The following is a 17,940-nucleotide window of genomic DNA, read 5'->3' on the forward strand; positions in this document are numbered from 1 at the left end:
GCCGTGTCAATGCTGCCCCCTAGCCCTAACAGGTTAATCAACTTTGTAGTGTCTTATCTTTTGCACCCTTATCAGTCCCTCTGTCTAACAAGCCGCGATGCCGGTTTAGCCCACTAGAGCACATTCCCCTATCATTTCTTTGTAACCATATCTACTGTTTGTTATGCATTTCTGTGAGTACTTAGTAAATAAATTATTTTAAGACAATTGATGTATGGATGACTCATAGTGAAGACTGGGTTCGTGCAGATAACCAACAATTTACGACGGTGGAATGAGACTAATGTGAGGTAAAGAATAATTAATTAATCACAATACTAAGTAATCAGATATTAAAATATAACTTTGTAATCTGAATATTTTCCTTGGTGACCCGACTTCCTAGTTAATTACAGTTACATGATTAAGTAGTTTAATCACGTAATAATAATTACAGAGCATTTTTGATAAAGATTCGTCTTCAGTTTAATGATGCCAAAGACACGACACAACCATGTGAGAGTCTCTGAGTTGCTATCTATGTGCAGCAGTTCTCTTACTCATTAAAACTGATCTCAGATAATGAAATATTTTGTATCTGTAATTAATAAAGAGTGTTAAGATACAGGAGGTTCCCTGGTGGCGTTTCATTTTGGGGTTGTGATCCACCCTGTCCTCATCCACCCAGATCTTTCCTGTGCTTGAAGATTGTAGTAATCAGGTGTTCTAATGCAGAGTGGAGAGATGGCTCTGCTTTTATAGGGTAACGCTGACAGAGAGAGGGAGGGTGTTAAGTTGATAGTCATTACTTTACAAATACAAATTCTTCTAAGATATTTCACCCTGAAACTGTATCACTGTGTGTGAAATCCATTAGACACATAAGACTATAAGTTCATAATGTGTGCAGCGTAGGCAGGATAGAATTAGGACATTATGTTTCTTTTGGCCTGTGTAAGCAGGGTGTAGTTGCGACAACAAATGATAAGAGGAACTATCGACAGACAAGTTGTGAAACTAATAACAGGACATTCTGTCCCCACCCGTGGAGTGGAGAAACTGTTAGTCTGGCAGAAGATGATGAAACATGTTGCATATTATGATAAACAATGTATGTGTACAGTGGAAAAATACAGCCCCCCTAAAGCGGGGTGGGGTTGTCGACTGATGTGTGTGTGTGTATAATAAATGGGCTCTGAACTTGAGAGGGCAGAGCTCTCTGAATAAAGAACTGATCATTTGTATGCTGGGACTCTATCTGTTTCTTAAAACTTAGAGCCTTACAATCTCTAGGATACAGATGGAGTAATAAAATAGTTCAGTTAGGACATTGGGATAGAAATTCTTGTGACAGAGGTTCTCAGCCCAATCCATTCCAGGTAAATGTTTATATTCCAGAGAACTGAAGAAGATGACTCAGTTCCAGAGAAGCTACGTGGGTGTCACAAGAGCAATATATTTGTCAAGCACTAAAACGTATTAAATCTCAAAGGGCCATATCTTTAACTACCCCCTTACAGGTAAATCACTGATAATCAAGGGAGTTTGATTACCTAAAATAATAAGACAATGATCAGCCTGATAATGTAAAAATTAGCAACCATGTGAGTGTCTCTGAGTTGCTATCTATGTGCAGCAGTTCTCTTGCTCATTAAAACTGATCTCAGATCAGCTGGTAGCAGGGTTGTAGAATGAAAGTATGTGCAGTGGTTCTCCTGTTTGCGTTGGAAGCCGAAGAGGCAGCGGGGTCAGTGGTAGGGTTGGTTGCCACTGTGCTGATGGCTGCAAGTGATGAGGTTGGAGCTCTGGCTGAAGGCTTTGCCACACACCTGGCTCACATTGGGCTTCTCACCTAGGATAGGAAAGCAGAGGTCAAGTTCACTATTTTATAAGTTAAAGGGGCAGTGCGTTTGTTATGGTGATAAATATCCATATTGACGATGGCCGTATTTTCCACATGTATGTACTGTAAGCCCACTCTCTGTCTCTCCCACATTCCCGCTCTAATCTGTCCCCACCCCTTTCCATTGTCTACCAAGCCGTCATATCGGTTTAGCCCACTAGGGACCATTCATTGCATTGTGTTAGTAACCAATAACCAACTGTTTGTGTGTTCATGTAATGCTGTGTGATTATTTAGTTAGTTAGTAAATCATTAATTAAGCCAATTTGTATATCGCTGATTCATCATTTATGCTAGGGTTCGTGCAGATATCTAAGGATTTTGGGACATTCAGAATGAGACCGATAGAAGATAAACAAAAAGCTACATACACACTATATATGCAAAACTATGTGGACACCCCTTCCAATTAGTGGATTTAGCTATTTCAGCCACACCCGTTGCTGACAGGTGTATAAAATCGAGCACACCTCCATGCAATCTCCATAGACAAACATGGGCAGTATAATGACCTTACTGAAGAGCTCAGTGACTTTCAACGTGGCACCATCATAGGATGCCACTTTTACAACAAGTCAGTTTGTCCAATTTCTGCCCCTGCCCCGGTCAACTGTAAGTCAAATCAAACTTTATATGTCACATGCGCCGAATAGAACAAGTGTAGACCTTGTGTAGAAATGCTTACTTACAAGCCCTTAACCAACAGTGCAGTTCAAGAAGAGTTAAGAAACTATTTACCAAATAAACTAAAGTAAAAAGTAACACAATAACATAACAATAACAAGACTATATACAGGGGGTACCGGTACCGAGTCAGTGTGCGGGGGTACAGGTTCGAGGTAATTTGTACATGTAGGTAGGGGTGAAGTGACTATGCATAGATAATAGACAGCGAGTAACAGCAGTGTCCAAACAAATGGAGGGGGCAATGTTAAAGTCCTGTGGCAAATTGATTAATTGTTCAGCAGTCTTATGGCTTGGGGGTAGAAGCTGTTAAGGAGCCTTTTGGTCCTAGACTTGGCGCTCCGGTATCGCTTGCCGTGCAGTAGCAGAGAAAACAGTCTGTCTTGGGTGACTGGAGTCTCTGACAATTTTATGGGCTTTCCTCTGACACATCCTATTATCTAGGTCCTGGATTGCAGGAAGCTTGGCCCCAGTGATGTACTGGGCCGTACATTCAGGAATCAGGAGTATAGAATTATGGTCAGATTTGACAAATGGAGGGCGGGGGAGAGCTTTGTATGCATCTCTGTGTGTGGAGTAAAAATGTTTTCCTCTGGTTGCACATGTGACATGCTGCTAAAAAGTTGGTAAAACTTGTTTGCCTGCATTGAAGTCCCTGGCCACTAGGAGCGCCGCTTCTGGGTGAGCATTTTCTTGTTTGCTTAAGGCCTTATTGAGTTGGTTGAGTGTGGTCTTAGTGCCAGCATCTGTCTGTGGTGGTAAATAGACGCCTACGAATAATATGGATGAGAACTCTCTTGGTAGATAGTGTGGTCTACAGCTTATCATAAGTTACTCTACCTCAGCCAAGCAATACGGGTCAGGGCGCACGATGGGTCAGTGCATACGAGAGAGCACTTCCTGGAGTTTAGTGAACTGCTTGACGCAATGGAGGTGGACATGACTGAGTTTCTCATCTCAAAACTACAGAAGCATGGCATTGCCATCATGGACATGAGAGGGCAGGGGTATGACAACGGGGCGAATATGCAGGGGAGGCACAGCAGAGTTCAAAAGGGAGTGCAAGATATCAATCCGAGGGCCTTTTTTGTGCCGTGCAGCGCACACTGGCTGAAACTGGTTCCCTCTGATGCAGCATTGTGTTGCTTGGAGGCGACTGAGTTTTTTAACATGGGTCTTCCATGTTAAAACGTCTAGGAGCAACAACGGAACTACTGAGTTCCCAACTTCCTTTAGAATCAATGTCAGTAAAGGAACTGTTCGTCCGGAGCTTCATGAAATGGGTTTCCGTGGCCAAGCAGCCGCACACAAGCCTAAGACCACCAAGCACAATGCCAAGCGTCTGCCGTAGTGGTGTAAATCTCGACGCCATTGGACTCTGGAGCAGTGAAAACACGTTCTCTGGAGTGATGAATCACACTTCACCATCTGGCATTCCAATGGACGAATCTGGGTTTGGCAGATGCCAGGAAAACGCTGCCTTCCCCAATGCATAATCCAAACTGGAAAGTTTGGTGGAGGAGGAATAATGGTCTGGTGCTGCTTTTCATGGTTCGGGCTAGGCCCCTTAGTTCCACTGAAAGTAAATCTTTATGCTACAGTATACAATATTGGAGACAATACTCTGCTTCCAACTTTTTGGTAACAGTTTGGGTAAGGCCCTTCCTGTTTCAGCATGACAATGCATCTGTGCACAAAGTGAGGTCCATACAAAAATGGCTTGTCGAGATCGGTGTGGAAGACCTTGACTGGCCTGCACAGAGCCCTGACCTCAACCCCATCGAACAGCTTAGGGATGAATTGAAACTCCGACTGCGAGCTAGGACTAATCGCCCAACATCAGTACTCGACCTCACTAATGCTCTTGTGGCTGAATGGAAACAAGTCTCCGCAGCAATGTTCTAACATCAAGCGGAAAGACCGGCCATGGAAACCCATTTCATGAAGCTCCCGACGAACAGTTATTGTGCTGACGTGGCTTCCAGGAGGTAGTTTGGAGCTCGGTTGTGAGTGTTGCAACCGGGGACAGATGATTTTTACGTGCTTCAGCACTTGGCAGTCCCGTTCTGTGAGCTTGTGTGGCCTACCACTTTGCGGCTGAACAATTGTTGCTCCTAGACGTTTCCACTTCACAATAACAGCACTTGCAGTTGACCGGGGAAGCTCTAGCAGGTCAGAAATGTGACAAACTGACTTGCTGTAAAGGTGGCATCCTGTGACAGTGCCACATTGAAAGTCACTGAGCTTTCCAGTAAGGCCATTCTATTGCCAGTGTTTGTCTATGGAGGTTGCATGGCTGTTTTCTCTATGTTATACACCCGTCAGCAACGGGTGTGAATGAAATAGCTGAATCCACTAATTTGAAGGGGTGTGCACATACTTTTGTATATAGTGTATTTTATTGTAGTGCCATGTAGCCATCCCACATGGGATTATAAGACACATTGATATTAGAATCAGTTCGAGCACCATCGTAAAAATGAATTAAAAATAAACAATTATGAGGCTCAAAGCAGTGTTCCCAGCAAACTCTTAATACTGACAACCACATTTCTTTCAGCACTGTCAAATCTCTCTCTCTCTCTCGGAGAAGATGGCTCTCATTGACCTCATCGAGTGGTTTCAACTCCTGAAGGGCCACTCCATACTCATCCTGGAAGGCACCTTTAAGAAGAGCCTTCTCCCTAAGAGCATCTATGTTACTGGAAAGTGACAATACACATAGCTGCCCTGAGGAATCCCCACTTCATGGGCTGGACAACCTCCTGGCAGAGTATGCTGAGGGTCACCCCAAGTCCTACATCCAGATTGTCGACAAAGAAGTGAAGTTAGCTGAAACAGGAAAGATCTGGGTGGATGAGGACAGGGTGGATCACAACCCCAAAATGAAACGCCACCAGGGAACCTCCTGTTTCTTAACACTCTTTATTAATTACAGATGAAGCTACATAACAATCATTACAGATACAAAATATTTCATTATCTGAGATCAGTTTTAATGAGCAAGAGAACTGCTGCACATAGATAGCAACTCAGAGACTCTCACATGGTTGCTAATTTTTGCATTCTCAGGCTGATCATTGTTTTATTATTTTAGGTGATCAAACTCCCTTGATTGTCAGTGATTTACCTGTAAGGGTGTAGTTAAAGATATGGCCCTTTGAGATATAATATGTTTTAGTGCTTGACAAATATATTTCTCTTGTGACACCCACGTAGCTTCTCCGGAACTGAGTCATCCTCTTCAGTTCTCTAGAATATAAACATTTAGCTGGAATGGATTGGGCTGAGAACTTCCCACCCTCCCTCTCTCTGTCAGCGTTACCCTATAAAAGCAGAGCCATCTCTCCACTCTGCACTAGAACACCTGATTACTACAACCTTCAAGCGCGCCATCGCATCGAGGAAGAACACACAGACACAGGTAAATACATCATTTAAAATACATGCTTTAGGTTTAGGTTTAAAATCACTATTGGCCTCATGGTAATGACCCCAGGCTTAATTGCTACAGAGAGATGTGTGGGGACAAGATCAACCTTATGGTGACATACATGGGCACCTGACTTTGTCTGAAAGTGATTTTTTTAAATCCTGTAATTCTACACTTTTTCTTCACAGGAGGAATCCATATTTATGAACAGAACACAACTATTTGTTCTTAGGTTCTGACACAATAAATGAAATTATACTCCAGTACTTAAATGAAAAAATATAGATATTTTTAGAACACAAGGACATAAAACAATATGAGCGAATATATCTAGGCATATATGCCAACAGTTCACAAAAACAATGCCTAATTTATTATAACCATTACACATAACAAATCCTAATTGCTAAATTCACCCATAAATATATTCAGTCAATAAAAAGTGCCATTTGAAACCATAATCTTAACAGGTTATATTATGTCATGGAACACAATCTTCAAAAGGCAGTAACCTCAGCAGGCGTGTAACTGTAAAAGCCTAGGGCTGTACACCTTAATTGGGGAGAACGGGCTGGTGATAACGACTGAAGCGGAATCAGTGGAATGGTATCAAATACATCTAATACATGATTTCCAGGTATTTGATGCCGTTCCATTTGTGCCATTCCCGCCACTTTTATAAGCGTCTCCCCTCAGCAAGATAGTCAGAAATGGGGGATACTGTCAGTCGTGTATCAATATGATACCAAATATTATGATCTCAGTATCTAGAGCATCCTCCGCTGCAATGGCATAGCCTTGTTTTGTTAATTTGATCATTTCTTAGATTTGTCTTATTTTTTGATACTACGTTTCTTAGTAAAATGTCTACAAATATATGTTTTAGTGTAATGATGTTATTGCCTATGTTAGGTTGCTTTTCAACACTGAGTGGAAGACCCATGTATGCATTTCTAAGTTATATTCTTCATGAATTAATGGGTAGCCTATTAATTTAAATGATCAAAAATGGCTGTAAATATCGGAGTGGGCATTTCAATTATGAACGACCTGACCCACAAGGATTTTACAGTCCTTAGTTTTTTGCACAGGTCAGATATATCAAGTAAAAAAAAACATACTGTAATATAATAGAATATTTTTCCAAATGAAAAAAGTTGGCAGTGAGAGGACATGCGTCTCCTCGTTTCAGGGTTACAACCCAAAATCTGTCTTCTTTTCAATATACAGGCGTGCGATTTAGTTTAATCTGCCTGTTCATTACAATTTTCTAAATGGACAATTCCCATTGAAAACTGCATGGTGATGAATTATGGCCACAACATCTGTTTGTTGAAAACAACAAGTAGACTGGGCTTAATGATTCTGATTAAAATATGTTCTTTATTAAACTAATGTTTTTGCAAATTGTTTCGTTTTTAAATGTTTCCAGTTTATTCTTTTTTTATCACTTTGACATAATGGAGTATTTCATGTAGATCATTCAAAATCAATATTAAATCAGATTTTGTTCCTATTTGCAACACTGAAAAATGGGAAATAGTCAAAGGGGTCCCACAACTACTGACTGGTTCTCAACCTAGTTTTATTTTATTGTAAAACAAATGTGTTGTTAGTTTTAATAATTGAATAGTGCCTTATTTCAGTTATTGTTACAGTTGTTGAATTTACATGCATATCTCTTTTTATGTTGACGGAATACAAGATAGCTGGAAGGGAGGAGTTTTTACATGTGATATAATGTGATATAGAATTTATCCTAGGCACTACTTTGTTGTTACTGTGGAACCTAGAGCATTGATACTAATTGAGTACTGCGCCTGCTCATGAATGTTCGGTACTTGAACTTGAGTTTGATTGATAAACTAAAGTTAACATTACCTCCGTTTCAAGTAGAATTATTACTGTTTGTGTAGTAGTAAGAACACAACACCTAATGCCAATAAAATGACAAAACAGTAACAGAGAATAATGTACAATATGGCGAACTTAGCAAACTAGGCATTTGTGGTAAGTACATGGGGGGCCGCCATCTTCATGCACCTTCACCATTCTCAAATAAATTCTGAATTGACACCAACCCTTGTCTTATTTAAAGACTTACAATTAGCATAAGGACCAAGACATCGCAAAAGACATGCAGTGCCACTTAGTGCAATGGTGACTAATAATGATAAATTGCACAGATACACTTTGCTCATTGAGATCTGTGCTTTATGCAGATAGTTTGGATGAGGAATATTCTTTAATTTATTCAGTGGTGTAAAGTTCTTAAGGAAAAATACTTTAAAGTACAACTTATGACATTTTGGGAGGTATCTGTACCTTACTATATATATTTTTTGACAACTTTCACTTCACTACATTTCTAATGAAGATAATGTTCTTTTTACTTCATGAATTGTCCCTGACACCCAAAAGTACTTGCTACATTTTGAATGCTTAGCAGGACAGGAAAATTGTGAAAATCATACCCTTGTCAAGAGAACATTCTACTGCCTCTGATCTGGCGGACTCACTAAACACATATTCTTTGTTTGTAAATGTTGTCTGAGTGTTTGAGTGTGCCCCTGGCTATCTGTAAAATAACAAATTGGTGCCATCTGGTTTAATTAATATGAGGAATTTGAAATGAATTACACTTTTACTTTTGATAAATAAGTATATTTTAGTAATTACATTTACTTTTGATACTTAAGTATATAGACTTTTACTCAAGTAGTATTTTACTGGATAACTTGAGTCATTTTCTATTGAGGTATCTTTACTTTTACTCAAGAATGACAATTGTGTAATTTTTCCACCACTGAATTGAATCAACTTAACCCTTAATTACCCTCTTTCTCTCCCCCTCTCTTTCTCTCCTTTCTCTATCGTTGCAGCAATGGATTGTGCTTCAACTGTCGTCACTTCACATACCAACAGCAAAAACGACTGCAATAAAAAAAAAATGTGTTGCCCCATGTCCTACTGAATCAGGCAAAAACATATCTGGTCAAAACATATCAGGCCAAAACATATCAGGCCAAAACATATCAGGCAGTGTGGGCGGAAGTATTTCCATTGGCAACCAGGACAATACCATCACTCATACCGGTATGTAACCCTATCCAGCGGGAGGGACTCTACATATGAATGAATTTATACATCAATTCATATTTTATTGTTTTGTGGCCATCCAACATGGGAATATAACACACATTGATATTAGAAATTTCAAAGCATAAAGCAAGTACATGTCCATATACATACACATTTCACAGCTCAGTTCCAGCACCAGCATAAAAAATGGTTTATTGTTGCTCATAGCAGTGTTCTATGCAAACTCCTAATACTGACAACCACATTTATTTAATTACTGTCAATGACTCTCTCTTGTTCTCTTAGCTTAACAAACAACTCCCAGAAAAACTGTCGCACCCAGCATCACCATAGCCAACATAACAGGTGGCAAAGTGGGTCTCTACTACAAGGCAGAGAAGATGGCTCTCTGTGACCTCATCGAGGGGAGTCAACTCAGGAAGTGCCACTCCATTCTCATCCTGGAAAACACCTTTAAGAAGACCCCTCTTCCTCCTCTATGTCACTGGCTTCCAAGTAGAAAGTGACAATACATACAGATTAAACTACATACAAATTATTGATTAAAAATAAAGAGAGAATACATCTCAGATAAGTGAAAAAGTGCTACAAGATATACTTTGATTGTATGGTCGAATTCAACAATGTAATCAATGTAGGTTTTTGACAAAAAAATAAATGGTACCAAACTGAGAAAATGTTAGTATGTGTTCTGTAAGATGTTATCATGAGTGTGTGTGTGTGTGTGTGTGTGTGTGTGTGTGTGTGTGTGATAACATTACATCACTGGGGTTGCCACCAGATATCCTACATACTGATACTAATTTCAACAAAGGTCAACAACACAATATTGTAATCAAAGTTTTATTTCGAAGGTTGTAGTCATGTTATTTCAAGCATACAGTGTGTTGGTGCAAGACACTTACAGTGAGCACAAATATATATAACAGAGACAAAATCTGCACATTTCCTCATTACATTGGATTTGAAAATCATTTCAACTAGAATGTTAGATAAATGCAGTGTTTCCCAACTAAAGGTTTGATGATTAGTTGAATCAAGTGTGTTAGTGCTAAGGAAAAAACTAAAATACAACTACTTTCACGCCACATGGCTCTGTCCACCCACCCTACAATTCTGGAAAGAAACCATACACAAACTGTCCACCATTTTGCGTCACAGCATTCCACTCTTCCCATCCTTCTGCCTTTTTAGAGATCATCAGTCCATTTTTATTGCCTTAAAATATCACCAAGAAAACAATATTACTCAGCTAGAAAAACAGAAACTAAGTGTGTTTGTCAATGGATTAACCTCCTCACAGACCACATCACAATGGGTAAAATTACAGCATCCACCAAAGACTAAATTCAAACCTTCAACGAACACTGGACCCCACTCCTCTACTCCTTGCAGCTACCGCTGAGCTGATCCCACCCTAGTGTTTCCTCTACCACCCAAGTTGCTATTACTATTTATTTGTTTACATTATATATATTTATATATTTGTATACATTATATTATTATGGAGCAGCAGTTGAAAGTTACAATGTTTGATAGTTGATAGATGTTGTACAGTCAGGTCCATAATTATTGGTACTCTTGAAAAAGGTTAGTAAAAAATACTGAGCTGTATTGAATGCAATTTTTGGGGGAAATTGTATTCTTTTAAACTACCTGTTTTGAATACTCCAGCACACTCCCCTTGCGAGGTTAATTACACCTGAGCCTTTAAAGAGAGAACATGTTGGGAGGAATTTTAGACCATTTCTCCAAATATCATCTTTCCAGATCCTTTATATCCTTTGTCTACTCTTATGGACTGCCCTCTTCTATTAAAACCACAGGTTTTTAGGGGCTCAAGTCCAGAAACTGAGATGGCCATTGCAAAATGTTGATTTTTTATTCAATTCACCATTTCTTTGTAGATTTTGATTAGTGCTTGGGGTTACTGTCTTGCTCGAAGATCCACTTGCTTCCAAGTGTCAGCCTCCTGGCAGTGACAACCAGGTTTTTGGCTAAAATGTCCTGGTACTTGGTAAATTAAATGATGCCCTTGACCTTAACTGGGCCCCCTGGACCATAGGAAGCAAAATAGCCCCATAACATCAAAAATCCCCCCCTATTTTTTACCGAATGTATGAGCTACTTTTCTGCATATACTTCTGTTTTTCAACGTCAAACCCGTCACGGGTGTGCAAGGCCAAAGAGCGCTATTTTCATGTCGTCTGACCATAGCACCGGTTCCAATCCAAGTGTCAATGCCGTTTTATCAAACTCCAGGCAGTGCTATGATCGGATGACAGAAGGCTATGGCCTTGTTATTCACAGAATAATTCCCGGGTTCTCATGTCTTATTACTTAAGTATTTGCATTATTTATTTTATACAGTCTTTTTGTTTTCATCTTTATGAAGGGTGCCAATAATTATGGTCCTGACTGCATATACTGTAAATGTATTTGTATTGAACAGCGACAGAGCAACGTATTGAACATAGATCTCCAAGTCCAATGGCAAACTCGTTTCCTTCCCACTGCTTCAACTGGCAAGGGTTGTTTCATGTCCCCACGCTTCACTCTACCAAGTCTCTCACGTATACACACCTCTCCAATAGCCTCAGAGACACCATCCCATTCTGACACCAATGTAGCGAACAACAATGTAACATCCCTTGTGGGTCTTAAATCCAAGTTTTCCAGTCAGTAAGCAAACCCCTGCACCAATAGGGTTAACCAACTAAGGGAATATTCTAACAAGCCTATACAAGCAAGGGTATTTAACATAAATTACATTGCTACATATTTTTATTGTCCTACGACATGGGGATGGAAATGTCTAGTCATTTGAGGAAGTGGACAAGTACACCACTGGAGAGGACTACTCCAATGATATTGTTGCCAGGGCTAAATGGAACAGCAAGGCTGAAGGTAAATTCACCAGAACACTACAATTAAATGTGTACACAACCGTTGTATGGTCTCTTTCACCAGGTCACAAACAGTTGTTTTGTTAACATGACAATACGTATTTTGTGCTATATGTGAAATATAAAATGTTTTTTAATAACATTTCTATTCTTGTGTCTGGACATCATTACTGTATTCAATAGGCTACTACAAATATACAGTTGACGTCAGAAGTTTACATTTAAACTCAGTTTTTCACAATTCAAATCAAATCAAATTTTATTGTTCACATACAAATGGTTAGCAGATGTTAATGCGAGTGTAGCGAAATGCTTGTGCTTCTAGTTCCAACTGTGCAGTAATATCTGACAGGTAATCTAACAAGTCACAACAATTACAAGTGTAAAGGAATGATGAAGAATATGTACATATAAATATATGGATGAGTAATGGCCGAACGGCATAGGCAAGATGCAGTAGATGGTATAGAGTACAGTATATACATATGAGATGAGTAATGTAGGGTACGTAAACATTATATAAAGTGGCATTGTTTAAGTGACTAGTGATACATTTATTACATGCAATTATTAATTATTAAAGTGGCTTGAGATTGAGTCTGTATGTTGGCAGCAGCCACTCAATGTTAGTGATGGCTGTTTACAGTCTGATGGCCTTGAGATAGAAGCTGTTTTTCAGTCTCTCAGTCCCAGCTTTGATGCACCTGTACTGACCTCGCCTTCTGGATGATAGCGAGGTGAACAGGCAGTGGCTGAGACAGTTGTTGTCCTTGATTGTGGGCGGAGCAGTTGCCGTACCAGGCGGTGATACAGCCCGACAGGATGCTCTCGATTGTGCATCTGTAAAAGTTTGTGTGTTTTTGGTGACAAGACAAATTTCTTCAGCCTCCTGAGGTTGAACAGGCGCTGTTGCGCCTTCTTCACCACGCTGTCTGTGTGGGTGGACCATTTCACTTTGTTCGTGATGTGTACGCCGAGGAACTTGTATGCCGAGGAACTTGTGTATGCCGAGAATACTAGATTGGCGCCGACAGTGATGAATGCCTCGCTTCGCGTTCTTAGGAAACTATGCAACATTGCAACATTCTTAGGAAACTATACCAACATTATGACCAGGAATACGACTTTCACGAAGCGGATCCTCTGTTTGGACCACCACCCAGGACAAGAATCGTAAGTTCATCAAAGATGTGGTACCCACGGTGACTATTAAAACCTTCCCCAACCAGAAACTGTGGATTGATGGCAGCATTCATGCAAATCTGAAAGCGCAAACCACTGCTTTCAATCATGGCAAGGCGACCGGAAACATGACCCAGTACAAACAGTGTAGCTATTCCTTCTGCAAGGCAATCAAACAAGCTAAGCGTCAGTATAAAGACAAAGTAGAGTCGCAATTCAATGGCTCAGACATGAGACGTATTCCCGCTCATATTTAGTTCCGGGTCGCTGATAGACTCCCTTGGTTCCGGGTCGCAGGCAGACTCACCCAGTTCCGGGTCGCAGGCAGACTCACCCGGTTCCGGGTCGCAGGCAGACTCACCCGGTTCCGGGTCGCAGGCAGACTCACCCGGTTCCGGGTCGCAGGCAGACCCCTTCGGTTCCGGGTCACAGGCAGACCCCTTCGGTTCCGGGTCACAGGCAGACCCCTTCAGTTCCGGGTCACAGGCAGACCCCTTCGGTTCTGGGTCACAGGCAGACCCCTTCGGTTCCGGGTCACAGGCAGACTCCCTCGGTTCCGGACTAGACACTGTTGCCGGATACTCTGGACTGCACACTGTTGCCGAACTCTCGAGGCTGGGCTGATGTACTGGAAGCCTGATGCGTGGTACTGGTACTGGATGTGCCAGTCTGGGGACACGCACCTCAGGGCTAGTGCGGGGAGCGGGAACAGGCCGAGTCGGACTGGGTTGACGCACTGGAAGCCTGATGCGTGGTGCTGGTACTGGAGGTATCAGCCTGGGAACACGCACCTCAGGGCTAGTGCAGGGAGCGGGAACAGGACGAGTCGGACAGGGCTGACGCACTGGCATCGCTCTTACTGGCTGGATGCCCACTTCCCCCTGGCAAATGTGGGGCGCTGGTACTACGCGTACCGGCCTAAAAATACTTGGCCTCGCCACCGTACACATTACCCCGAAGCACGGGACCTGTCCAGTCACAGGTTGCCCAGAAAAGGTACGGGGATTTTGCCTGGGGCTCAATCGTCACCCAGCCAAACTACCCGTGTGCCCCCTCCCAAAAAATTATTGGGGCTGCCTCTCGGGCTTAAACGCCAGTTGTGTTCCCCTGTAGCCTTCCCTGTCTTTGCTCCACTTCCTCCATGGACCTTCTCGGCCATAATCTCATCCCACGTCCACTTCTCACGATCGTCCCTCCGTTGCTCCTTCCTCCGCTGCTTGGTCCTTATTTGGTGGGAGATTCTGTAACGGTTGTCGTCGGATTGAGACCAAAACACAGCGGGTATATGTGTACTCATCTTCTTTTATTAGGGAAAGAAGGAAAAACCAAAATAAACACGTACACCAAATGAAACACACCGACGAATAAACAGTCCTGTAAGGCCATAAGCTATACATGGAACAATCTCCCACAAACACTAAACCAAACACATACCCATATATAGGACTCTCAATCAGAGGCAACGAGAAAACACCTGCCTCCAATTGAGAGTCCAACCCCAATAAACTAGACATAGAAATACAAAAGACTAGAGACCACATAGAAATACAAACATAGAACATTACCCAAAAACCCGGAAATAATAAAACAAACACCCTACTAAATAAACCACCACCCCGAACCACATAAAACAAATACCCTCTGCCACGTCCTGACCAAACAACAATAACAAATAACCTTTATACTGGTCAGGACGTGACATGGTGGTAACGACTGAAGCGGAATCAGTGGAATGGTATCAAATACATGATTTCCAGGTGTTTGATGGCATTCCATTTGTGCCGTTCCCGCCACTTTTATAAGCGTTCTCCCCTCAGCAAGATAGTCAGAAATGGGGGATACTGTCAGTCTTGTATCAATATGATACCAAATATTATGATCTCAGTATCTAGAGCATCCTCCACTGCAATGGCATAGCCTTGCTTTACTAATTTGATCGTTTGTTAGATTTGTTTTATTTTTGGATACTACGTTTCTTAATAAAATATCTACAAATATATGTTTTAGTGTAATGATGTTATTGCCTATGTTAGGTTGCTTTTCAACACTAAGTGGAAGACCCATGTATGCATTTATAAGTTATATTCTTCATGAATTAATGGGTAGCCTATTAAATTAAATGATAAAAATGTGGGCATTTCAATTATGACACACCAGGATTTTATAGTCCTTTGTTCCTTGCACAGGTCAGATAAATCAAGTTAAAAAAAACATAATGTAATATAATAGAATATCATATTTTTCCAAATGAAAAAAGTTGGCAGTGTGAAGACATGTGCGTCACCTGCCTGGAACAGTTACTCTCAAATAGTGAACATTTGAAACAGGCTCATTTGGCAGAGTTGAACAGCAATTTTTTTCAGGGTTACAAACCAAAATCTGTCTTCTTTTCAATTTACAGACGTTCGACTTAGTTTAATCTGCCTGTTCATTGGATTTTTCTAAATGGACAATTCCCATTGAAAACTGCATGGTGATGAATCACATTTACATTTTTTTACATTTACGTCATTTAGCAGACGCTCTTATCCAGAGCGACTTACAAATTGGTGCATTCACCTTATGATATCCAGTGGAACAACCACTTTACAATAGTACATCTATATCTTTTTTGGGGGGGGGGGGGGTAGAAGGATTACTATATCCTATCCCAGGTATTCCTTAAAGAGGTGGGGTTTCAGGTGTCTACGGAAGGTGGTGATTGACTCCGCTGTCCTGGCGTCGTGAGGGATTTACGGCCACAACATCTGTTTGTTTAAAACAACAAGTAGACTGGGCTTAATGATTCTGATTAAAATATGTTCTTTATCAAACTAATGTGGTTGCAAATTACCAGTGTGGAACCTGTCTATGTTTAGGGGGTTAGCATCCTAGCCCTTGGATTCTAAGTGGCACTAGCAAGTCAAGTAGCCTAAGAGGAAAATAAACAGGACACAATTATTCCAAAACTGCAGCTCGTTGTGGGAACACATATTTGTTTACTTCAATCAACCAGTACATTTAGAATTAGTGATAAAACTGTCTTAATTTGTCAAGGGATGTAGCTTGTATATCCCATCAGTTAGATACATTATAGGCATGTAGGCCTATGGAACAATAGAGCCAAAGCAAATTAACATTGTCTTCAAAACATGTCATTGTTTTTCAGTGCACGTTCCCGCAAATAGTTTTACAGTACATGAAAACAAATGTGATCTTTGGTTATAGATCGAGTTTTGACGTCCGACATGGAGTTATTTTGTTTGAAGCACTATCACAGTGCCACCATGAAAATGTTTAAAACTTGTCTGAGCAGCGTACATATTTGGTGCAACGATGGTAGAATTTGTATATTTGGTCTATATTACTTAACCAGCAAAGCAGAGCTTCTGTGCACACAACTCAAATGATATGTAACAACACATTGGAAATGAAACAACTATACAAATGTAACAGCACAACAAAGTAGATAAACATTTTTTTTTTGCAGTTGCCTTTTCATTTTAAACACAGAACACTGCTTTCTAACGGTTGTCACTAGTTACCACATTCACAAAGTGATAACCCCTGCCTAATTCAACAATTTCTCTTCTTAAAATCAGATTTTAAACCTTACCCTTGTAGTATCTAGGATCTACATCTGTTTATATTAGGCTGTTACTAAGCAGTAATGTATTACGGCAGTGTTACGTTACTACACCTAATAGGAAATGCACATGCGCACTATTGTGCCGGGGGCTGTAGAGCACGAGAGGTTTTGACCAAAAGAAAACTAACTGTATTCCGTCTCCTGCCTGTTCTTTTCTCCACAGCACAAATATTACAGTCGGCGACGACGTGAATAAACTTCTTAAACGGACATTTCTTGAAAGGAAGAATGTTGCGTGAGTAATGAAACAAAAAATAATTATGTAATTCGTCATTTAATTTTTTATTTTCTTTGGCCAGTAGAAAAGGCTAAGCACTGCTAGTAGGTACAGTATTCAGGAGTTGCCAAGTAGTAAGACTATTGGAGTCCAGAATAGCGACACTGTCCTCTGGTGGTTAAATAAAAAACTGTCATTGAACCCATTGAAATTGGGCGATCTCAGTGGAGAAATATTGTCAAGAAAAAAAAAGTAAGAAGAAACGTAACACGGTGTGTACATTATTACAAATGAGTGCAGTGAATGAAGTAATTGCAGAGACTTCTGAAGGGAAGAATTAGATGAATATTCAGAAAATTAAGGAATACAAGGAATAAGGAAACTGAACAATTAACTGTGAAAATGGCAACCATTGGTCGAGTACCAGAGTTTGAGGCTACAAAAGAGGATTTTGATTCCTATTTGGAGCGTTTTGAGCATTGGCTGGCTGCAAATGAAATCAAAGATGAAAAGAAAGCAGACGTATATCTCAGTGTTTTGGGGTCCAACTGATTATGGATTGCTGAAAGGTCTCATAGAACCAATAAAAGCAGGGAGTTGAACTATGCAGAACTGACTGAAACTCTTTCAAGGTATTTCAAGCCTAAGCCAATTCTCATTGCAGAACGTTTCAGATTTTACCAACGTCACCAGAGTCAAGGGGAAACCGTGGCTGACTACATCGTTGCTTTGAAAAGGCCGGCAAGTACATGTGACTTTGCATTATTTCTTGATGATGCTCTTCGAGACAAGTTTGTATGTGGTCTCACAGGTGAAGCATATCACAGAAGGCTTCTGTCAGAGAAGGACCTGACCTTTAAGAAAGCTTGTGCTATCGCACTTGGACTCAAGCTTGCCCACAGGGAT

The 17,940-nt window shown here is 40.7% G+C and overlaps 1 long non-coding RNA gene across 2 annotated transcripts; it reads left to right on the forward strand.

The window, feature by feature from the left end:
* Positions 1 to 176: 176 nt before the first annotated feature.
* Positions 177 to 9,773, forward strand: LOC123724000 (uncharacterized). Of its 2 annotated transcripts, none has more exons than XR_006761726.1 (4): positions 177 to 290; positions 5,786 to 5,990; positions 8,882 to 9,095; positions 9,387 to 9,773. It is a non-coding gene; the product is annotated as an uncharacterized lncRNA (long non-coding RNA). The 2 variants fall into 2 exon arrangements; XR_006761727.1 differs by having other exon boundaries at positions 273 to 290; positions 5,886 to 5,990.
* Positions 9,774 to 17,940: the final 8,167 nt, after the last annotated feature.

The sequence above is a fragment of the Salmo salar genome, chromosome ssa02 (genome assembly GCF_905237065.1).
Source record: "Salmo salar chromosome ssa02, Ssal_v3.1, whole genome shotgun sequence".
Taxonomy (NCBI): domain Eukaryota; kingdom Metazoa; phylum Chordata; class Actinopteri; order Salmoniformes; family Salmonidae; genus Salmo; species Salmo salar.